Here is an 18,138-nt window from a genome sequence, read left to right on the forward strand (position 1 = left end):
GAAAATACTCAAAAGGATAAACAAACCCTTATAGCCATAGTTTTTCTTAGAATACATTGCTCAAAATACCGCCTTTGCCAGAAACTCAAGGAATGAAAGCTAAGTGGAAAAAATGTGTCTCCTGAGTACACGTGTTTCTATCTGAACAGATGTCCTCCCTTTTCTATTATAAAGCAAACACACTCTTGCATGACTCAATTAATGCACAAACATGATAAACCTACTGGAAAAAAAATAATTGTGTTTTTCCTTTCTTATATTATTATATATGCCAGATAGATGATCATTTTGAATGCAGTGCTTTATTAACTAAAGATGACGTGGTTGCCTCAGTCATTAAAACTTTATGTTTGCAGCTGCTGATCACCTAGCACTGTATCTTTGATGTTTTGCATTTTTCCTTATATTTGACAATTCATTAGCCGTTTCCTTATGCTATTTCCCCAAGAAAGTTATGCATTAAGTTTTAAAGTAATGAAGTTACGTAAGTGTATATATGAAAAGTTTCTTGCCTATGAGTGATCTTCCTTTGATGGATATATTAAGACATTTTTACACCTACAGAGCTCTGTACCCCAGAATTTTTCATATCACAGATATACTCTTATCACTCTGGTAAACGTTTCCTGCATGATACGGTATTGTACTTCAAACTTAACACGATACAGATACAAGAAGTGGTCGCTAACATCCTCTTCTCAACTGACTGAACAACTCCAAAACATTCGAAGCTGTTATCAAGGCTACAAACCAAAATTTTTCCTAATGGAGAAATACTCCAATTTCTTTCACAAAATAAGGTATATTCAAAGGGGAGGTTTTAAAGGCATCTCAGTACCAAATACAGCTCTTAACTGCAGTATTTTACAATTCTACCCATACATTCTTGTCATGGTTTAACCCCAGCCAGCAACTAAGCACCATGCAGCCGCTCGCTCACTTCCCTTCCCCACCCCACCAGTGGGATGGGGGAGAAAAATCAGGAAAAGAAGTAAAGCTTATGGGTTGAGATAAGAACGGTTTAATAGAATATAAAAAGAAGAAACTAATAATGATAATGATAACACTAATAATAAAAGGATTGGAATATACAAATGATGCACAGAGCAATTGCTCACCACCCACCGATCGACACCCAGTTAGTCCCCGAGCGGCGATCCCCCAACCCCCACTCCCCCCAGTTTCTATACTAGATGGGACATCACATGGTATGGAATACCCCGCTGGCCAGTTTGGGTCAGGTGCCCTGGCTGTGTCCTGTGCCAACTTCTTGTGCCCTTCCAGCTTTCTCACTGGCTAGGCATGAGAAGCTGAAAAATCCTTGACTTTAGACTAAACATTACTTAGCAACAACTGAAAACATCAGTGTTATCAACATTCTTCTCATACTGAACTCAAAACATAGCACTGTACCAGCTACTAGAAAGACAATTAACTCTATCCCAGCTGAAACCAGGACAATTCTTCAGTGGAAATTCCTATCACTTCCACATCAGATATATCCTAAAACTTCCCTGCAAAACTAATCTGAATTTTAAGACCAAAACTAAGTTTTTTACCTTTTATTACTTATTCTAAATTGATGGGGGGGAACAAGCTTTTGTAAAGCTGCCACATCTAAATAATGATTGCTGAAATCCCATTTACAACAAATTATACAAGCAAAAGTGATTAGAATGTATGAAAAAAAATTTTTTGAACCTGCCTCTCATGCCAGATCATCAGTAGCACAGATTCATTGTGTAACACCTGCAGTACCAAAAGTAGTAAGAGCAATAATTATCTCCATGACACAAGCAGGCAGAGCTCCTTTTGCACGTGCTCAAGAGGCAGATGTGTTGAGCTACAATGTGCTATTTCAACATAGCTGCCGTCTGTAGTGGGTTGACCCTGGCTGGATGCCAGGTGCCCACCAAAGCTGCTCTATCACTCCCCCTTCTCAGCTGGACAGGGGGGAGAAAATATAACAAAAGGCTCGTGGGTCAAGATAAGGACAGTTTAATAAAGTGAAAGCCAAGGTCGCACGCGAAAGCAAAGAAAAACAAATGATATTATTCTCTACTTCCCATCAGCAGGCGATGTCTAGCCACTTCCTGGGAAGCAGGGCTTCAGTACGCGTAGTGGTTGCTCCGGAAGACAAAAATGCCCCCCTTCCGTCTCCCTTTACTTAGCTTTTATATCTGAGCTGACGTCATATGGTATGGAATATCTGTTTGGTTAGTTTAGGTCAGCTGTCCTGGTTATGTCCCCTCCCGAGATCTTGCCCTGCCCCAGCCTGCCATTGAGGGGGGGGCAAAAATGTTGGAGAGACAGCCTTGATGCTGTGCCAGCACTGCTCAGCAGTAGCCAAAACACTGGTGTGTTATCAACACCTTTCTAGCTACTGATGCAGAGCACAGTGCTATGAGGGCTGCTATGGGGAGAATTAACTCCATCTCAGCCAGACCCAATACACCGTCCAAAGGAGTGCAATCTAAATTCCGCTAAATGCTCGTTTTCTGAAAACAGTTAATGATTTTCCAACACTGTTGAAGGTAACCTTACCCCTCTGTGACATATTTATGGAGCAACTGTCTCTTCTTTGGCTTATACTAGTATTCAAAGCTGTACATACAGGTGTGTTGTGTAGTTATAGGAAGTATAGGAGACCAGCAATGCCTCTGACACTGTGGTTAAAAAGTAAACTTTCTACATCAACTTCAGACAAGCAGAACTTTCAGAAGGACCATGCTGATGCAGAAACCCAGCTCTGAAAGCAAAACATAGGTCATTATCTTCCCATCCATGTGGCCTCAGAAAGTCTATCTTCCAGATTTTTTTCCTGTAAAAAGAACACATTTTCTTCTCCAAAATTGCACTGTCTCGCTTAGTCTCTGCCTTAAAACTTAACCACTTGTACATGTACGAATAGAGCAGGCTTTGCTCAGAGCATCCTCTAGAATGACATGTTAACTCAGACCTCTAAGAAAAATTATTTTCCAAGAAAAGCCACTAAAACTGAAGCAACATTAAATTTACCTAGCACAACCAAGGAGCCTGGGGGAAAGAACCAGTACACTGGATAAAACAATCAAACATTAACCAAATGACAGTCCTTGTTTTCTTCTTGTGCCCTTCAAGATATTTGACAAAATACCTATTATTCCTTCCGAAAGTTTGCTGAAGGTACAGTTAAAAGCCAGCTAGGGCTATTCTCAAATGCTGTTCAAGAATAATCCTATTTACATCTAGTACTTGAATATGTATAGACCTTAAATTAATTTGCTGTCCATACAGTTAGGTGAGGGGGTTTCAGCCCCTGTGTTTTAGGGGCACATGTGCCTCTGAATCACCTAACAAGGATACCATGTCCTGTTCAACTTCAAGCCCTGCCTACCAGGCATTACATAGACTCCGTACACAAGATCTTTCTTTCTGAGTGAATTAAGAATTTCTTCTGGAATCAAACACTGTAATGCAGAATTGAAAGGAATCTCCTGGGCTCGTGGGTTCAGTGTACTGCTATCGCAGACAATCTCACCACATCATTTCTCTCTTAAGGGTATCACATTAAAAATTACAAGAAACATCTTTAAATGCTAACACATTTTCTGAATATTAAATCATTTTAACGTAATCTAAATTGTTTCTGAGATCACTATAAATATATAGTTTTTTTAAATCAACTTGTTAGTATCTGAGTGTTAAAGGCCAGGAATTCACAAGCAATTTAAGCTCTTAAATAACTTGAAAGGTTCCCCTATTAAATATTGAAAATATTGAAAAACCCTTCCAAAGTATAAAATTACAGACCTTGTTAACTAGGTTGGTAGAAGTAACACCCTCTTTTCCCAAATTATCCTATTTCCCTTGTTCAGATTGTGTAATTTATTATGGAGTGAATAATTCATAGGTACTGTGAGACCTTGGCCAGCACTGCACAAAATCAGCTGTGAACAACACACTGTTTGAACTTTAAGCCACTTTGCTGTAGTTGCATCACTATCCCAGCACCTGTTCTACTGGCTGGCACATTCTTCTCAAACCTGAAATCACCAATATTTGCACAAGAACCTGCCTCCACACTTATCCAGAAAATAAGAATATATAACACATGCTAAAATCTGTGAACATAACCACACGCTCTGAACTTTCAGAAGGAATTATAGCTATTTCATCAAATATCTTGAAAGCACAAGAAGAATCATTGTGTCATTGGAAATCAGTAAGATATAGATGTTCATTTAGAGGTTTTGTGCCTTTTTTTTTCTTCTTTTTTTTTTTTTAAATGGGTGTCGTGGTTTAACCCCAGCCAGCAACTAAACACCACGCAGCCGCTCACTCACTCTGCCCCACCCAGGGGAGAAAATGGGGAAAAGAAGCGAAACCCGTGGGTTGAGATAAGAACGGTTTAATAGAACAGAAAAGAAGAAACTAATAATGATAATGATAACACTAATGAAATGACAACAGCAATAATAAAAGGATTGGAATGTACAAATGATGCACAGTGCAATTGCTCACCACCTGCCAACTGACACCCAGCTAGTCCCCTGAGCGGCGATTCCCTGCCCCCACTTCCCCGTTCCTATACTAGATGGGACGTCACATGGTATGGAATACACTGTTGGCCACTTTGGGTCAGGTGCCCTGGCTGTGTCCCGTGCCAACTTCTTGTGCCCCTCCAGCTTTCTCGCTGGCTGGACATGAGAAGCTGAAAAATCCTTGACTTTAGTCTAAACACTACTGAGCAACAACTGAAAACATCAGTGTTATCAACATTCTTCTCATACTGAACTCAAAACATAGCACTGTACCAGCTACTAGGAAGACAGTTAACTCTATCCCAGCTGAAACCAGGACAATGGGATGGTAACAGACACCTTGCAAAAAATGCCTTCATTTCCAGAGAAATGTTAAATACCTGAAAAAAACCCCATACCCTAACCCTCATACTCTGGTTTCAGGAATTCACACTACCCTGAATTCAGCAGCTTAGGAGAAAACAGCCAGCTCAAAGATACCAAACGTTCCCTGTACCTCAATCTTCCATGTATTCCAGAAGAGAGACAGGGAAAAGGCAAAAAGGTGTTGAAGAATTTAACACATAAATTATAATGGCAACACCATTAGTTCTGCTCCAAGTCAAGAGAAACCTCAAATATACCACATGTTTCTGACTCCCAATTGTGTGAAGTAAGTTAGATATTGATGGAGGAACAAAAGGCGTATGACTAAAGGAATACAGATTCATTTCAGACAGTGGTCTGAGATATGTAAGAGAGCTAATCTATATATCCATCTGTCTGTTTTCATTAATAACATTTAACAGTGATTTTGGGACTAATTTTTCTCTTTTTCACACTCTCAACCCCAACAATGAAAAGCTGTAGCCATAGTAACCCTGATGCTGTTATTAGGGAGAACTGCTTGCATCCACTCAATAAAAAAGTGGTTTTAAATTGAAACATCAGCACTGAAATAGCAAGGGCAGGGGCAAGGTATTTGCTACTTGTGTCATAGAAGCAAGTATGTCCAAGGACCAATTCAGCATCAGTTGCCAATAAAATGGGCAGGTTGTGACATTCTGTGCTGCTGCTACCTTTTTTTTAAAAAAAAAAAAAACCACAACAAAAAACCAAACCAAAAACCAATTCTGGTAGTTATGTCAAAGAGACCAAAAGGCAAAGGACATCACATGTGACATCCTAGCCCCACTGACATCAATGGTCCATCTCAGTGATTTCGGTAGGGACACATTTGGTCCACAGTCTACATCTGTGGAGAGTTTCTGAGCAGGATAAAGGCAGAAAGACACAAAAAAACCCCATCTACAGCAGTGCAAACTTCCTGTACCTCCATCCTGAATATAGGAGATGCATTCCTGCCACAGCTATAATCCCAAAGGTGAGAACATCCTAAATTCATTGTAGCAGATCCAGTAAGGAACCTTTCAAAATCACCTGGTAATAACAGCATGGGTGAAGATGAACAGCAAAATTTCTCTCCCTCCATGCAATCCCTTTTAATAGCAGTATCTGTGCATTTGGCACATTAGCTAACTGACTACACTTTCTCGCTTCATCGCTGCAGTCTTAACAGCACTATAGCCCCAATTATATGGTGAGAGCAGCATTTGGCATGTATTAGACATGACATCCTCTACCCTCCTTCAACATGACCATGTCCTACAGAGAAGATGCAGAAGAGAAGCCCCAGATATGAGTAAGCTAGCCTTATTCACACTATTTCCCACAACAGCCTTATAACTTAGTACTTTCTTAACCTGCAGAAAGATCCGAATTGGCAGCAACAGCTAACACCAACGTCCAAGAGGTGCCGCTGGGGAAGGCAGCTCAAGCCGGCGAGAGGCAGAGGCGCAGAGTCATTTTGCGGCTTCCCCAGTGACTTGACACGAGCGTGTCTGGGAGATGATCCATGTCTGGCATGCCCCAAACAGCCAGTTTGAACCCTATTTGTCAGTACTGCTGTAAAGACGGAACTGCTCATGGCTCACATCCGAATTTAGCAAGGCTTTTTAATCAGCAAAACTAAAATCAAATAGCAAAGCCCAGGAACACATGCAGTGATACCCAGCATGGTACTGGCTTTTCCCTGCCTTTATTACAGCATGCCTGAGAATATGCCTTGATTTCTTTTAAAACAGTTCTTTTGCATATTCCCTGCTGGAACAATTGGTAGCTCTATAAATGCCTCAAAAAAGCATTTAATTTAGATTTAATAGGGCGGTAAAAAAATCTATGGGGTCTAAAAGAACACTTAGAGCAGTTTAATGAGTACATGGGATAAATCTGGGCAAGAAATATTCCAGCAAGACAACACAGTGCCTGGTTTGGAGTTCATTATCCTAGGGGATACACTTGCTTAGTTTACATTTGTGATTAAATTTGCAATAAAAGCTGCAACCCAACTGAACCTCAAACCCCTGTTTTTCAATATGAATTAGCAAATGCAAAAGCAGAAAACCCACCAGCGCTTCATCAACTTGTACTCGTTGTGGACGTTTACTGAAAATAAGCCCCTAGAAGCTCATGCACTTGTAACAGCCAGGATACTGCCTCTCGTTCGCCAAATTCATTTACAGTAGTTGCCCCATTGAGGATGTGCTTTAATCATCAATCCAACCATGCAAAACCTATCAGTGTCTCTATGTCTCCCTCTCCACCATCCTCTTTTTTTTTTTTTTTTTTTTTAGCATTCTTCCTTTTTAACCCATCTGCAGTAATCATCACTGTGACAATTCCTGGCTTTTGTTCATGCTTTGAGTTCTCTTCAATCCCCATTTTTTGATCCTCAAGGCTACTGCTGGGCCTAATCCTGCAGCTGCCCTGCATACAGGACTACAGCAAAACTTGCCCTCTTCTCTAAAACAGAATTGAGCAAACAAGTGCAGTGACAAAATTCTTCCTTATCTGTGCAGATTAAAAAAAAAAAAAAAAAGTGCTTCTGTCTCATTCTGTCTCAACTGCCTGCAGCCTCAATCACTCAAGGAAGGAGATTAGATAGAGCAGCACGAAAAGATGATGTAGCAGTGTCAGACAAACCTCTTCATAGTTAAACTGCAACACACTGAGTCTTGGGGCTAGCTGCTGTTATTATCCATTTAGAGCCAGCTGCTGCCACTTCTCCTACATGGATCAGATCCCATTCTGTATGTAGCTCCACTGACTGCAACTCGGTGTGAGCAATAGTTGGGCTTTAAGCACCTAATGGCCTCTTGTGCTGGAAGACTCCTCAGTGACTTTCCCAAGAACCATCCGTGATTGCTTTGGTTCATCAGAGAGAACATTTGAGATTGTGCTGTTTGAGGTGAGAGTCCTCAGTGAGCAGAGGCTTGATTTTGCACTCCTGGTTTTATCTGATATGAAAGACATTTGCCTTGTGGCTCCTTCCCCGAAGCTTAGCCATGCAGTGCCACCACATGCTCACACTTCAGGGCTATGTGGGAGACATGTGGCAGCTCAGGGCTTGTTTTCTCTGTGCAATAGCTTGAAAAATCACGTTCAGGATTGACCACAAACATTGCTCTGAACAAGTTGTCTTCTTTTGTATTCCTTCAAGCGGGGCACCAATGTGCCCTCTCTTAACACTGCACTTGAAAATTCTTGTATTAAATTGTGGTTGCTGACACAGCTAATAAATGCATTGAAGGACTTATTAGGGAAGATGGGTTTTGAAATACATACCTTTGCCATTCAGTTGCTTTGTCTATGAAGTTCAATTAGCAATACCTACTTCAGAGAGATTGGGGAAGGTGCACTTATAATTAATTCATGTCCTGCATTTTAAGGTACTCAGAGAAAAGGCACCCTAAGTGCACAGCATTACTATTACTAGCATGTTTTTGCACTGGCTCATAAATATCTGCCCTGCTTCTTCTCTTTACTTTTCCCCCATTTTCAGGGAAATTATCATATTTTAGAAAAAACAAATGTTAATTGGATGAAACCTTAGGAAAGAAAATGCTCAAATAACCTTGGAAATTATGATTTTTTTATGATTGAGTCTGTTTATTTCAGGCAGTAGTACATGTAAACTAGGAGAAAATGAGAATATAAAAATATATAGGATGCCTACCACATAATGGTTCCTTGCAGGAGGAAGAACAATAAATATTTAATAAAAATGCAAATATAAAGCCATCTGAGGAGCAACTTCTGCCATAATTTCACAGGAAGAGACCAAGTGCAGCTGGGTTAACACCCTGAACTTCCTTCAAGAGCTGGGCCTCCAGCAATTCATTCCCCTTCACCTAGAAAGGATTGAGCTGAATTATTTATGTTTTGGAAATCTTTGACACTCCGTATTCATCACTCTGACACAGGAGATACAGTTACTGCATATTGTTCCAGCCAGTGTTGCTTGACAATCTCTTCTCACATGCGAAATGCAACAGCAGAATGGAGCCTGCTTTCAGCTTGCTGAATTATCTCCTTGGCCCCATCTGGGAGCAGACAGGTGACTGCACCTGCAGAAAGCAGAGCCTGGTGCAGGAGGTGGCATAAGCAAGGACACAAAATTGGGTTGTTGCCTTAGACTCTGGGCAGCAACTGTTGAGGAGCTGTGTCCAACAGTGGATGGAAGGACCTAAAGACTATTTATGGTATGTTATTTTCTTATCATAGAACCATAGAATCATTTAGGTTGGAAAAGACCTTCAAGATCATCGAGTCCAACCATTAACCATGCCCCCTAAACCATGCCCTGGAGTACCCTGTCCACTCGCTTTTTGAATACCTCCAGGGATGGTGAATCAACCACTTCCCTGGGCAGCCTATTCCAGTGTTTGACAACCCTCTCAGTAAAAAAATTTTTCCTAACATCCAACCTAAATCTCCCTTGCCTCAACTTGAGGCCATTTCCTCTTGTCCTATCTCCAGACACCTGACAGAAGAGGCCAACACCCACCTCACTACAACCCCCTTTCAGGTAGTTGTAGAGAGCGATAAGGTCTCCCCTCAGCCTCCTCTTTTCTAGACTGAACAACCGCAGCTCCCTCAGCCGCTCCTCATAAGACTTGTGCTCAAGGCCCCTCACCAACTTGGTTGCCCTTCTCTGGACACCCTCTAGCAGCTCAATGTCTTTCCTGTAGTGAGGGGTGTCTTTCAATACACGTGATCCAAATGAATGAGTTCTCTGTAACAATTAAATACTGAAACATATTTAACTGATCATATCATTAAGCAGCTAACAGGAATCATAAACCATTTTATTATCTGCTTTCTTAGTATAACAAAACCCTTTTTTTTTTTTTTTTTTTTTTTTAAGACCTGTTGTTTAGGTCAATAGAGAAACTGAGATCAGCAGAGTTACAGAAATCTTGCATGAAACACTGGTTATGATTTGTACTGGGCTTGCGGATGATGCCTAGTCTTCCTGGGCTGCAGGCAGCAATTTTACTTTTAGAAATGAAGATTAATAGAATGTAATTTGGTAGCCAAAGCTAGAGCCATTAGCCTGTGGCCAGACCTGCTCAAGAACACAGATTTAAAATGAAAAGAATGACTTAAACACACCTGGCTGGGAGCACTACAGGCTGCTCGTCAGTGCTCCAACTGCTCAGCTGAGCCAGTGTTGTGACGAACAAAGGTGTGCAGGGTTCGTCCACATGCACAAAGCTACTACAGGGTGCACTCAGCATGTTACTTTGTTTTCTCCCCAGGAACACCTGGGGGAAAAAAAAAATAAGGGACACAGTGAAAACTCCAGAAATTTGTGGCACCACATCCTTGCCAAAGCACTGCAGCTTAGAGTACCATGCGGAAGTCCAACACATTTACATAGATCTACCAAAACTCCTTCAGTAGTATTTGAAATAAGATAGCCATAAAGCAAAAGAAACTTGTATTGGGACCTGATGTTTCTTTCCCTATTATCTCCTTAGTTCATCCATTTGCCATGGAAATAGGAAGTGCCCAACCTTGTAAACAGGGTGATCTCACTGGACGAAGGTGCTTGACAGTGACACTGTCCCGCAGCCTAAACTGGTGTCAGCTTGTGAGATTTCACAGGAGGCAGAGAACTTACCGAGTTTTCACCCGAGAGGGGCTTTTGTAGTACAATTTTTTTCTCTGAAAAGTAACACAAATGACAAGAGTATTTTTCTGTCTGTGCTTTGAAAAGGAAAGATGACTTCTCTAACAGTCAGCTCTGCAAACTCAGTCTGACACCTGAAAGCAAAGCTGTAATATTTCTGGCTGTTACACCATTGATGGCAACAAAAATGCAGCATCTTAGACTATGCTGGATAGCCACAAAGTCAAACTTAGGCCTGACAAGACTGGCATCCTTGGAAATCCTTCACCAGAAGAGTGTGCCTGGCCATCTAGAGAGGAAGAAGGGCTTTTCCAAGAAGGAATTCAGACTCTGTGTTGTCCCTTGCTCTAAGTCTGCTGCTGGCAACACAGCCCACACATCCCAACTGTGGAGGGGCAGTCTCACATCTTAGCCTCTGCACAACAAGTTTCCACTTAGGAACCACACTCCTGGTGAATTGTTTAAATGTTGGGACCTGAGCAACCCCAGAGGCCACACACTTTGCCCAAGACTACCTTTTCCAAGGGAATAGATAGAGAGTGCTTACCTAAGCAGAAGCTGCAAAATGTATATTTTATCCTTTGTGTTAATTTATGTGGCTTTTGGTATTAGCTCCTGTGCTGTATTTGAGCCCTGTCCCACAAGCAGCAGGCAGCTTCCTCATGGGCATTCCTGGGAAGATCACTGCTGTCTTACTCATGTTCAGGACTCAGTGAAGAGTTTAATATATGCAACATTGCTTCCCTTCATCTTATATTTTAAAGACTCCCTGTTCAGTTTTGCTCCCAAGATGTCTTGTGGTGCAGGACCGTGGCATGGTCCCGTTTCTCTGTGCCCATACGTCACGCTTTTCCTTTGAGCACACTCCTGTTAGAGGCCAGGATAAAATCTCCCATTCGTTTACAAGGGCTCTTAGCAGCAGCGAAGGACCAGCCCCTCTACATCAGGGACAAAACACACTTGGGCCCTTCTATAGTTCGTGGTATTCTTGTTTGCCCAACACAAAAGGAGTTGGTGAAACTCAGGATGCAAGGCAAAAATGACATCTTGCCACTTTTCTGGTTCCCTTCTAATTCTGTTGGAGCAGACCCGGGGAACAGCTTCGCTCTTTTTATAAAGCTGGAAGAAAGCTGAGACTGATCCTTTAGCCATACATTTCTGCAGTGCAAAGGTACTTCAACCCACTATTTTCCTCCCTGGGCATGCCGTAGCCTAGACACAGCAGTGGGACAGCAGCCAATAGAGCAACGCCAGGCACTCCTGCCAGTAACAGTTTCTTTATACTTCTGAAATAGTGCAAAGAAATAATAGTGCCACCAGAGGTATATTTGCGTTCAGCTTTCCTCTGTTAGCATCCCTGTTTTGATAGCACAACGGTACATTTTAACAGTCACTAAACGTCTGCATTTTGTTCTTTCTTTTGTTCGCTGCTCAATACATAATAATATTTAGTTTTCGTTGACTTAAATTTAAATATTCTGAGGTGTGTTCCAAAAACTTGTACCTGTGAGTAGTTTCCCACATGGCCAAACTTTTCTTTTGAGAAGGATTTGGTAACAAGTTGAATGGGCTGGCTGATTCCCAACCAATTATTTATTCAGAGAAACTTCTGCTTGTGAGCAGACTGCAAAGTCCTCAGGTCTGTTTCTCACTCAGAATTATTCATGGATTTTCTCAGTGACAGATAGTTGGTCTGCAAAAATGTGCATTTCACAATTTTTCACTCAAAGAAAGCTCAGTCACTCAGGGATCTGGGAACGTGACAATCCATACAACAAGAAATACAACACTGTGCTGCACTTGGTATGCTGACAAAATGCAATACGCTGTCCTGTAAAAATACCTAAAGATGTTCCCATTCTAGGAAAAATGTTGGGTTTTTTTAGTTAGCCTCTACCTGGACAGCCTGGTCCTGTATTTCTGTGAGGGGAATGCCAGCAGGTGTACTTTAAAGTGTCTCAAATATCTTGACATAGAACTGAATTGTGCTTCATGGACATAACCTCTGTAACCAAAATGAAGAGAGAGCCAAAAGGCAAGAAAGCCAGCCAGAAGTGACGAGTTGCCCCCAGGCTCTCTGCAAGCAAACTACCAAGTAACGTGCCTCCAGCGGTTACAGGCTGGGGGAAGCAGAGACATGTATATACTACAATGAGCAGTGAACCTGTATGTAGTACAGGGTACTACAGAGACAGGATTTTCAACCGTCTTGAGGGCCAAACAGTCTTCATCAGCAATTTCAAACTAAGAGCAGAGACAGAACTAGGCACGGAACACCATGCTCTGTTTTCCTGGGGTAAAAATATCAAATATCAAATATCAGCAGAAAATTGGTCCAGAATACACATTTGGGTGACAAAAATCTTGACTGGTGCTGATGAAAATTTTAGAATCAATAATATGGTTTCATCTGGAGCTATAGGGATCAAACCAGCTTCTGGGACCTCAAGAGGGACATAAAGAACAGGAATTTACAAGAAAATCATGATCTTAAGGGTTTTCTCATCCCAAAGAAGGTATGCTTAAGAGAAGTTAGCACCTGACATGAAAGATGATACATCCTATTTTGCAGTTAATCTGAACACAGTGGCAGGATCCTGAATGCATGTGCATCATCGTGTTTGCTGGAAAAACAAATGAGGGTTTCAAACTAGCAGGTAAGGCAAAGAAGTTAGAAGGTAAGGACAGGCAGAAAGAAAACTGTGGCTCTGTAGTAAACTTTGGCATCCTTAGTGAGTGAGAGTTGCAGCTCATCAACTTTACTTCTAAAGGTACCTATGCATGGAGATTTCCACTTAGCTTAAAAAAAAGCAGCCTGTACATGCTGTATCGCATTTTCTTGAGCCTTGTCTAAATTAAAACTGGCTTTTGTTCAGGGAAAGCAATTAAGACAAAATAGTCAAAATATTGTAAGAAATAAGCAGAACTCTTCACTTACTAGAGGATGAGTTATCAACTATTCTGCTAGAGGATGAGTTATCAACTGTTCTAAACAGCCAATACCCAAATTATAATAGGCACAGGTAACCAGCAAAGAACTTACACAGTGTATGTTTACGTATGTTTAAAAACAAATGATGTGTTAAAAGATCCATCCTATACGTGATGCACATAGCCAAAGATCTGTACGGACACTTTATGCACCAGTAACATGAGCAGATCCTCCAAGTAAGCCATCATGAGCCAAAACCCCACAATGTGTCGGTATCTTCTCACCAATGCTTCTCAAGTTTGGGAGACAGAATAATAAATAAAAATATGGTAAATCAAGTAAAAAGTTTATGCTACATTCTGAACTGTTTAAATGCTGATAGATGCTGCCCTGCATTTTTTGTTGTTGGTTTCCCGCTGCCCCCCCAAAAATCTGTATCTACTTGTTCTAAGAACTGTCTAAATCTAAAGATTCTAATTAATCCCAATACCCCATAATAGAAGATATCAGACACATTTTTGTCTGTGGAGTGTGATGAACTACCAAGGGAAGACTGGATTTCTTCTCCAGAGGCAACCTCTGATTCAAGACAATGCTTTCTTCAGACATGCCATCTGATTAACTGCAAATATGCATTACATTGTTCTTTTCCTTAAAAATATACAGCAAGATCCCTATCCCAGTGAAGTCCACTGGAAATCTGCCATATACTCCATCAAGGCAATGATATTTCTCTTATTCAATATCATAAGGGGACCTGAGTAGTGACCATAAGCAATATCATCCTTGATATGATACCTCATACAAATTTATCCTGCAAATTTTTATTTTTCAGGAATAAACATTATGGAAAGTTAGTTTTTATAAACTGTTATTTTACCAAGCTGTATATTTACACAGACATAATTTGCCAGTCCCTTTCTTCACTCAATAGCATCCAATTATCCCCTGAACTCCTTCACAGAACACTTAATTTCCCACTTTGGCAATTCCTACCATATTTCAGCTAACCTTTCTGTTAAGACTCTCTCTCCAATCTGGTAATAGTTCTGGCCTTTAGCTGCTGTAGACCCACTGATAATTCCTACCAAGTCCTTTAACCATGGCACTAGGGCGTTCCTCCCCAGCTGTGCACTTGTGTCTTCCTCACCTGGTTTCCGCTACACCCCCATCTTTCCTAACTCAGGAATTTTTATTCCTCTCTTTGACTAATATTTTGTCATGCAGGCAAGATCTGATTGAGTCATATTTATTGCTGCCTGGTGCATTCCATAAACCTTTATATTTTCCTTCCTACAAATTATAGGCTATAGTAATATATACCCTGTAACAATACATTAACAGTCTATTTTTATTTTGCATAAATGCTAGCACTGACTTGGAATCGCTCTTGCTTCAGCACTAGGGCAGCAGGGAGAAAGAGGATGATTTTGTAATCACTGGTGCCCAGCTATGCTCCTCCAGAAGATTACTTCAGCTGCTACAGAATCAGGCCAGTGCTGAATGTTTTAAAAACGTCCCTGAATTGTCTTCAGTATCCTTAAAGCAACTATAAGTAGATCCAGAACGATTTCCAAACATCTTAATTGTGTAAACCATGAAAAAACAAGCAACATTTCAGACAGTGATCACTATTTTGAGGAAAAGATAAAATAAAAAAAACTACCTGGATTAGGATGAGGGAGATTTCATTTATTTAAGGCACCAAGAGGTTCTGAAATTGTCCTCAATAAATAGCTTCAACTTTAAGTACTAATCCACTTTTAAAAATACACCTTGAGTGTTTTCAGTCTTTTGAAAATGCCTCTCCCTGGCCTCTCTAGCTGATAGTACTTGTTTCAAACTGCCTGGGATGGCAGTAATGTAAAGCAAGTTTATATGTTAGATGCGAGGGTACCCTCTAGCGGTGACACTGCTGGGTCTGCTCCATGGGACACAAGCAGGCCATTAGTCAAGGACCCAGCAGGGCTGGTCCCTGTATATTAAATACCATCCCAAATGCTGGCATTTGCTCTTTATGCAACGTTTTCATTTTCTTCTTGCACATTTTTCCATTTAATTTCTTTCCTACTTGCTGCTTCTTTACCTCCTGTGTGATTTCTTTTTCACGTCACAACATCCATACAGAAATTCAAACTATAACTTTCCCTAAACATGACAGCAGGTTTAGGGAATCAGTAGAGTAAATTGAAAGCATCAAGATGTTTAGAAAGTTCCTTTATAACCAAATTGGAATAATTTGATTTTCAAATCTGGTGCCAATTTTACCAAAACATCTGCATTTTGATTTTTACCAGTGCAGATTAACTAATTAATTAGCAGGAGGAACAAACACAAATCTGGCACACCAAGCAACCACTCCTCTCTAGCTACGACTGCATACAACAAAAGCCTAACATCCATTCTGCTACTGCTTTTACTAACCTCAACACTGAAGAAAACTGAGTAATGAGAAAACAGACGCAAAGAGCCAGCAGAATACAGAGCCTCACCATTGCGAAAATGAGAGCTCAGCAGTAACTGAGGGTCTTCACTCATAGAGTGCGGTGGCTTCTGTGCAGCCAACAATGTTCAGTACCAAACTGCAAACTATGCATCATTCAGTCCTTTCCTCGAGTTAGGCTATAGGTCAGCAATGCAACACTGGGGGCTCATAACACATGCAAAACACCATGCTCAAGTTCTTTATCAGCATTTTAAAATATGCCTAAGCTTTCCTGAAAATAATTTCACACAGCAGGTGGCAGTAGGTTGTTCCACTCATTAATTTTAGCTGATAATTAAATGATTATTTTAATATAATTAATTAAGCCTCAGTAGCATGGGTTTGGTTCTGTTCTCAAATGATTTATCCTGTGAAAATCTTGCAACCAATCTCATGAAGATTCATGCCTCTGTTTGTGTATAAGTATAGGAATATAAAAGGACTGTCAGCTCCTATTTTTACGCTCTGCCATCCTGTGGATTTGTTGGCGTTTAATCAAAAGAAGATTTCATTCTATATGTTGCTACAGAATATCAAGAGGTGGTACATGGTAATCACAGACAAGACTGAACAGAGCAAAAGGAGGAAGAAATTCATCTCTGTTCTTTACCTTGTGCTACTTTTTTCTTCCAGTGAGAGAGTTAAAAGAAAATTTGACATGGTTTTTTTTGGGCAATAAAGACCAGAAATACTACACACAAATCAAGATGAAAATTTGCTAGTTGATGTTTGTGTGCTCCCAGGGAAGGGTACCTTGGTACAGAAAGGAAAGTGAAAACGTTGGAGTACCTGGGAGAATGAGAAGGACATTACTGACGGTAACCCTCGCAGGCAACACAAGAGATCAAGTTCAGGCTGCCCATACACCCTCAAGCAAACACGTCAAACCACATCACCTGGAAATTTTTGTTTTGTGAAGTTGGTCTGAAAACTTCCTGGAAACCATGAGAGTTTGGGAAATTTTACATTGTGCCAGTTTTCTCCTAGCAGTTTAATGCCAATCCAGGCTGTCAACAGAAAAGATATTTGTTTTAACCTAAAGCTGGTTTTCAAACCACTGAATGACTTCAGATCAACCAAATAACTATGAGGTTTTGTGTGAAGTTTCATTTTTCTTACGCAAAACCAACTGATAGAAAAATACAAAGATAGTTACAGCAAGCACCAATATTGATGGACACCAGCCGTTGTTCAGTGAAAGCTCTGTAATGTGGGAACAAGACTGAAGAAACAAGTTTGAATAATGTGTTTGGGTGTCAGCCTCTAGTAAATTGCAAAGTGCCATAGTAAATGTGACTCCTTTCACTTCTGACAGTTTGGGGAAAACAAAGTTCAGAAGCTACCTGTTATTTGGGATACTAGAATAGTTTGCCAGTGGCAAACCAGACATTAATAATATTAGTGTTTTAATCTGATTTAAGTCTTCCACCTCTGCTAAGGAAGCATCCACTGATATTGTAAGTGTAACTTATTTTATTGATCCATGACTCAGTTTTGGAACAGCATGAGTTTCCCACAGCCCTTTCTCAGGCTTGCAGGCTATTTTGGAGGTAATGGCTCCAGCCCTGCACGTTTGCTCCCAGAGAGCTGCCAGCATGCCCAAGGCTGACGCAAATGGAGAACTGCCCCACTGCACTGACTTATGCTGGCTTTCTAATCTCTGCAAATTTTCATCTATGACTTAAGCCTTATTGGTACAATGATGTCCCCTTTGCCAGCACGTCTAACTCACTCAATCTACATGATCAGACTTCCCTTCTGATTATTTCCATGTTCTCTGGCTTCTCTGGGACTATTTTCAGTTGATAAAACCGTTAGTATTACATGTTAGTCTTGGAAGTATATTGTTCTTTCTAGTTTTCTCAGTGCTACATAGATGTCCTTAAAGTGCAGGGTATTTAAAAGAAAAGAAACACAGTTTGGACGTCTATATTCTTCTATTTCAGGGCTCTTCTAGAAAATCTGTTATTGCTAGTCTCTCATGACCATGTGCAGTGAGTAAAATGCAGAATACTTTCCTAATATAACACGAATAAATATTTTAGTCGTAACTCCTTATTGTACAACTTAAGTTATGTTTAAAAAAATGAAGTTACCTCTGTTATATCAGTCTTTAGGTAAAGTCCATGAGTAAATGCTTTTGATAGCCAGGTTTTACAGTGCAAAGCAAGAAAATGTTACACAT

Source organism: Harpia harpyja, chromosome 4 (genome assembly GCF_026419915.1).
Source record: "Harpia harpyja isolate bHarHar1 chromosome 4, bHarHar1 primary haplotype, whole genome shotgun sequence".
In the NCBI taxonomy this organism is placed as follows: domain Eukaryota; kingdom Metazoa; phylum Chordata; class Aves; order Accipitriformes; family Accipitridae; genus Harpia; species Harpia harpyja.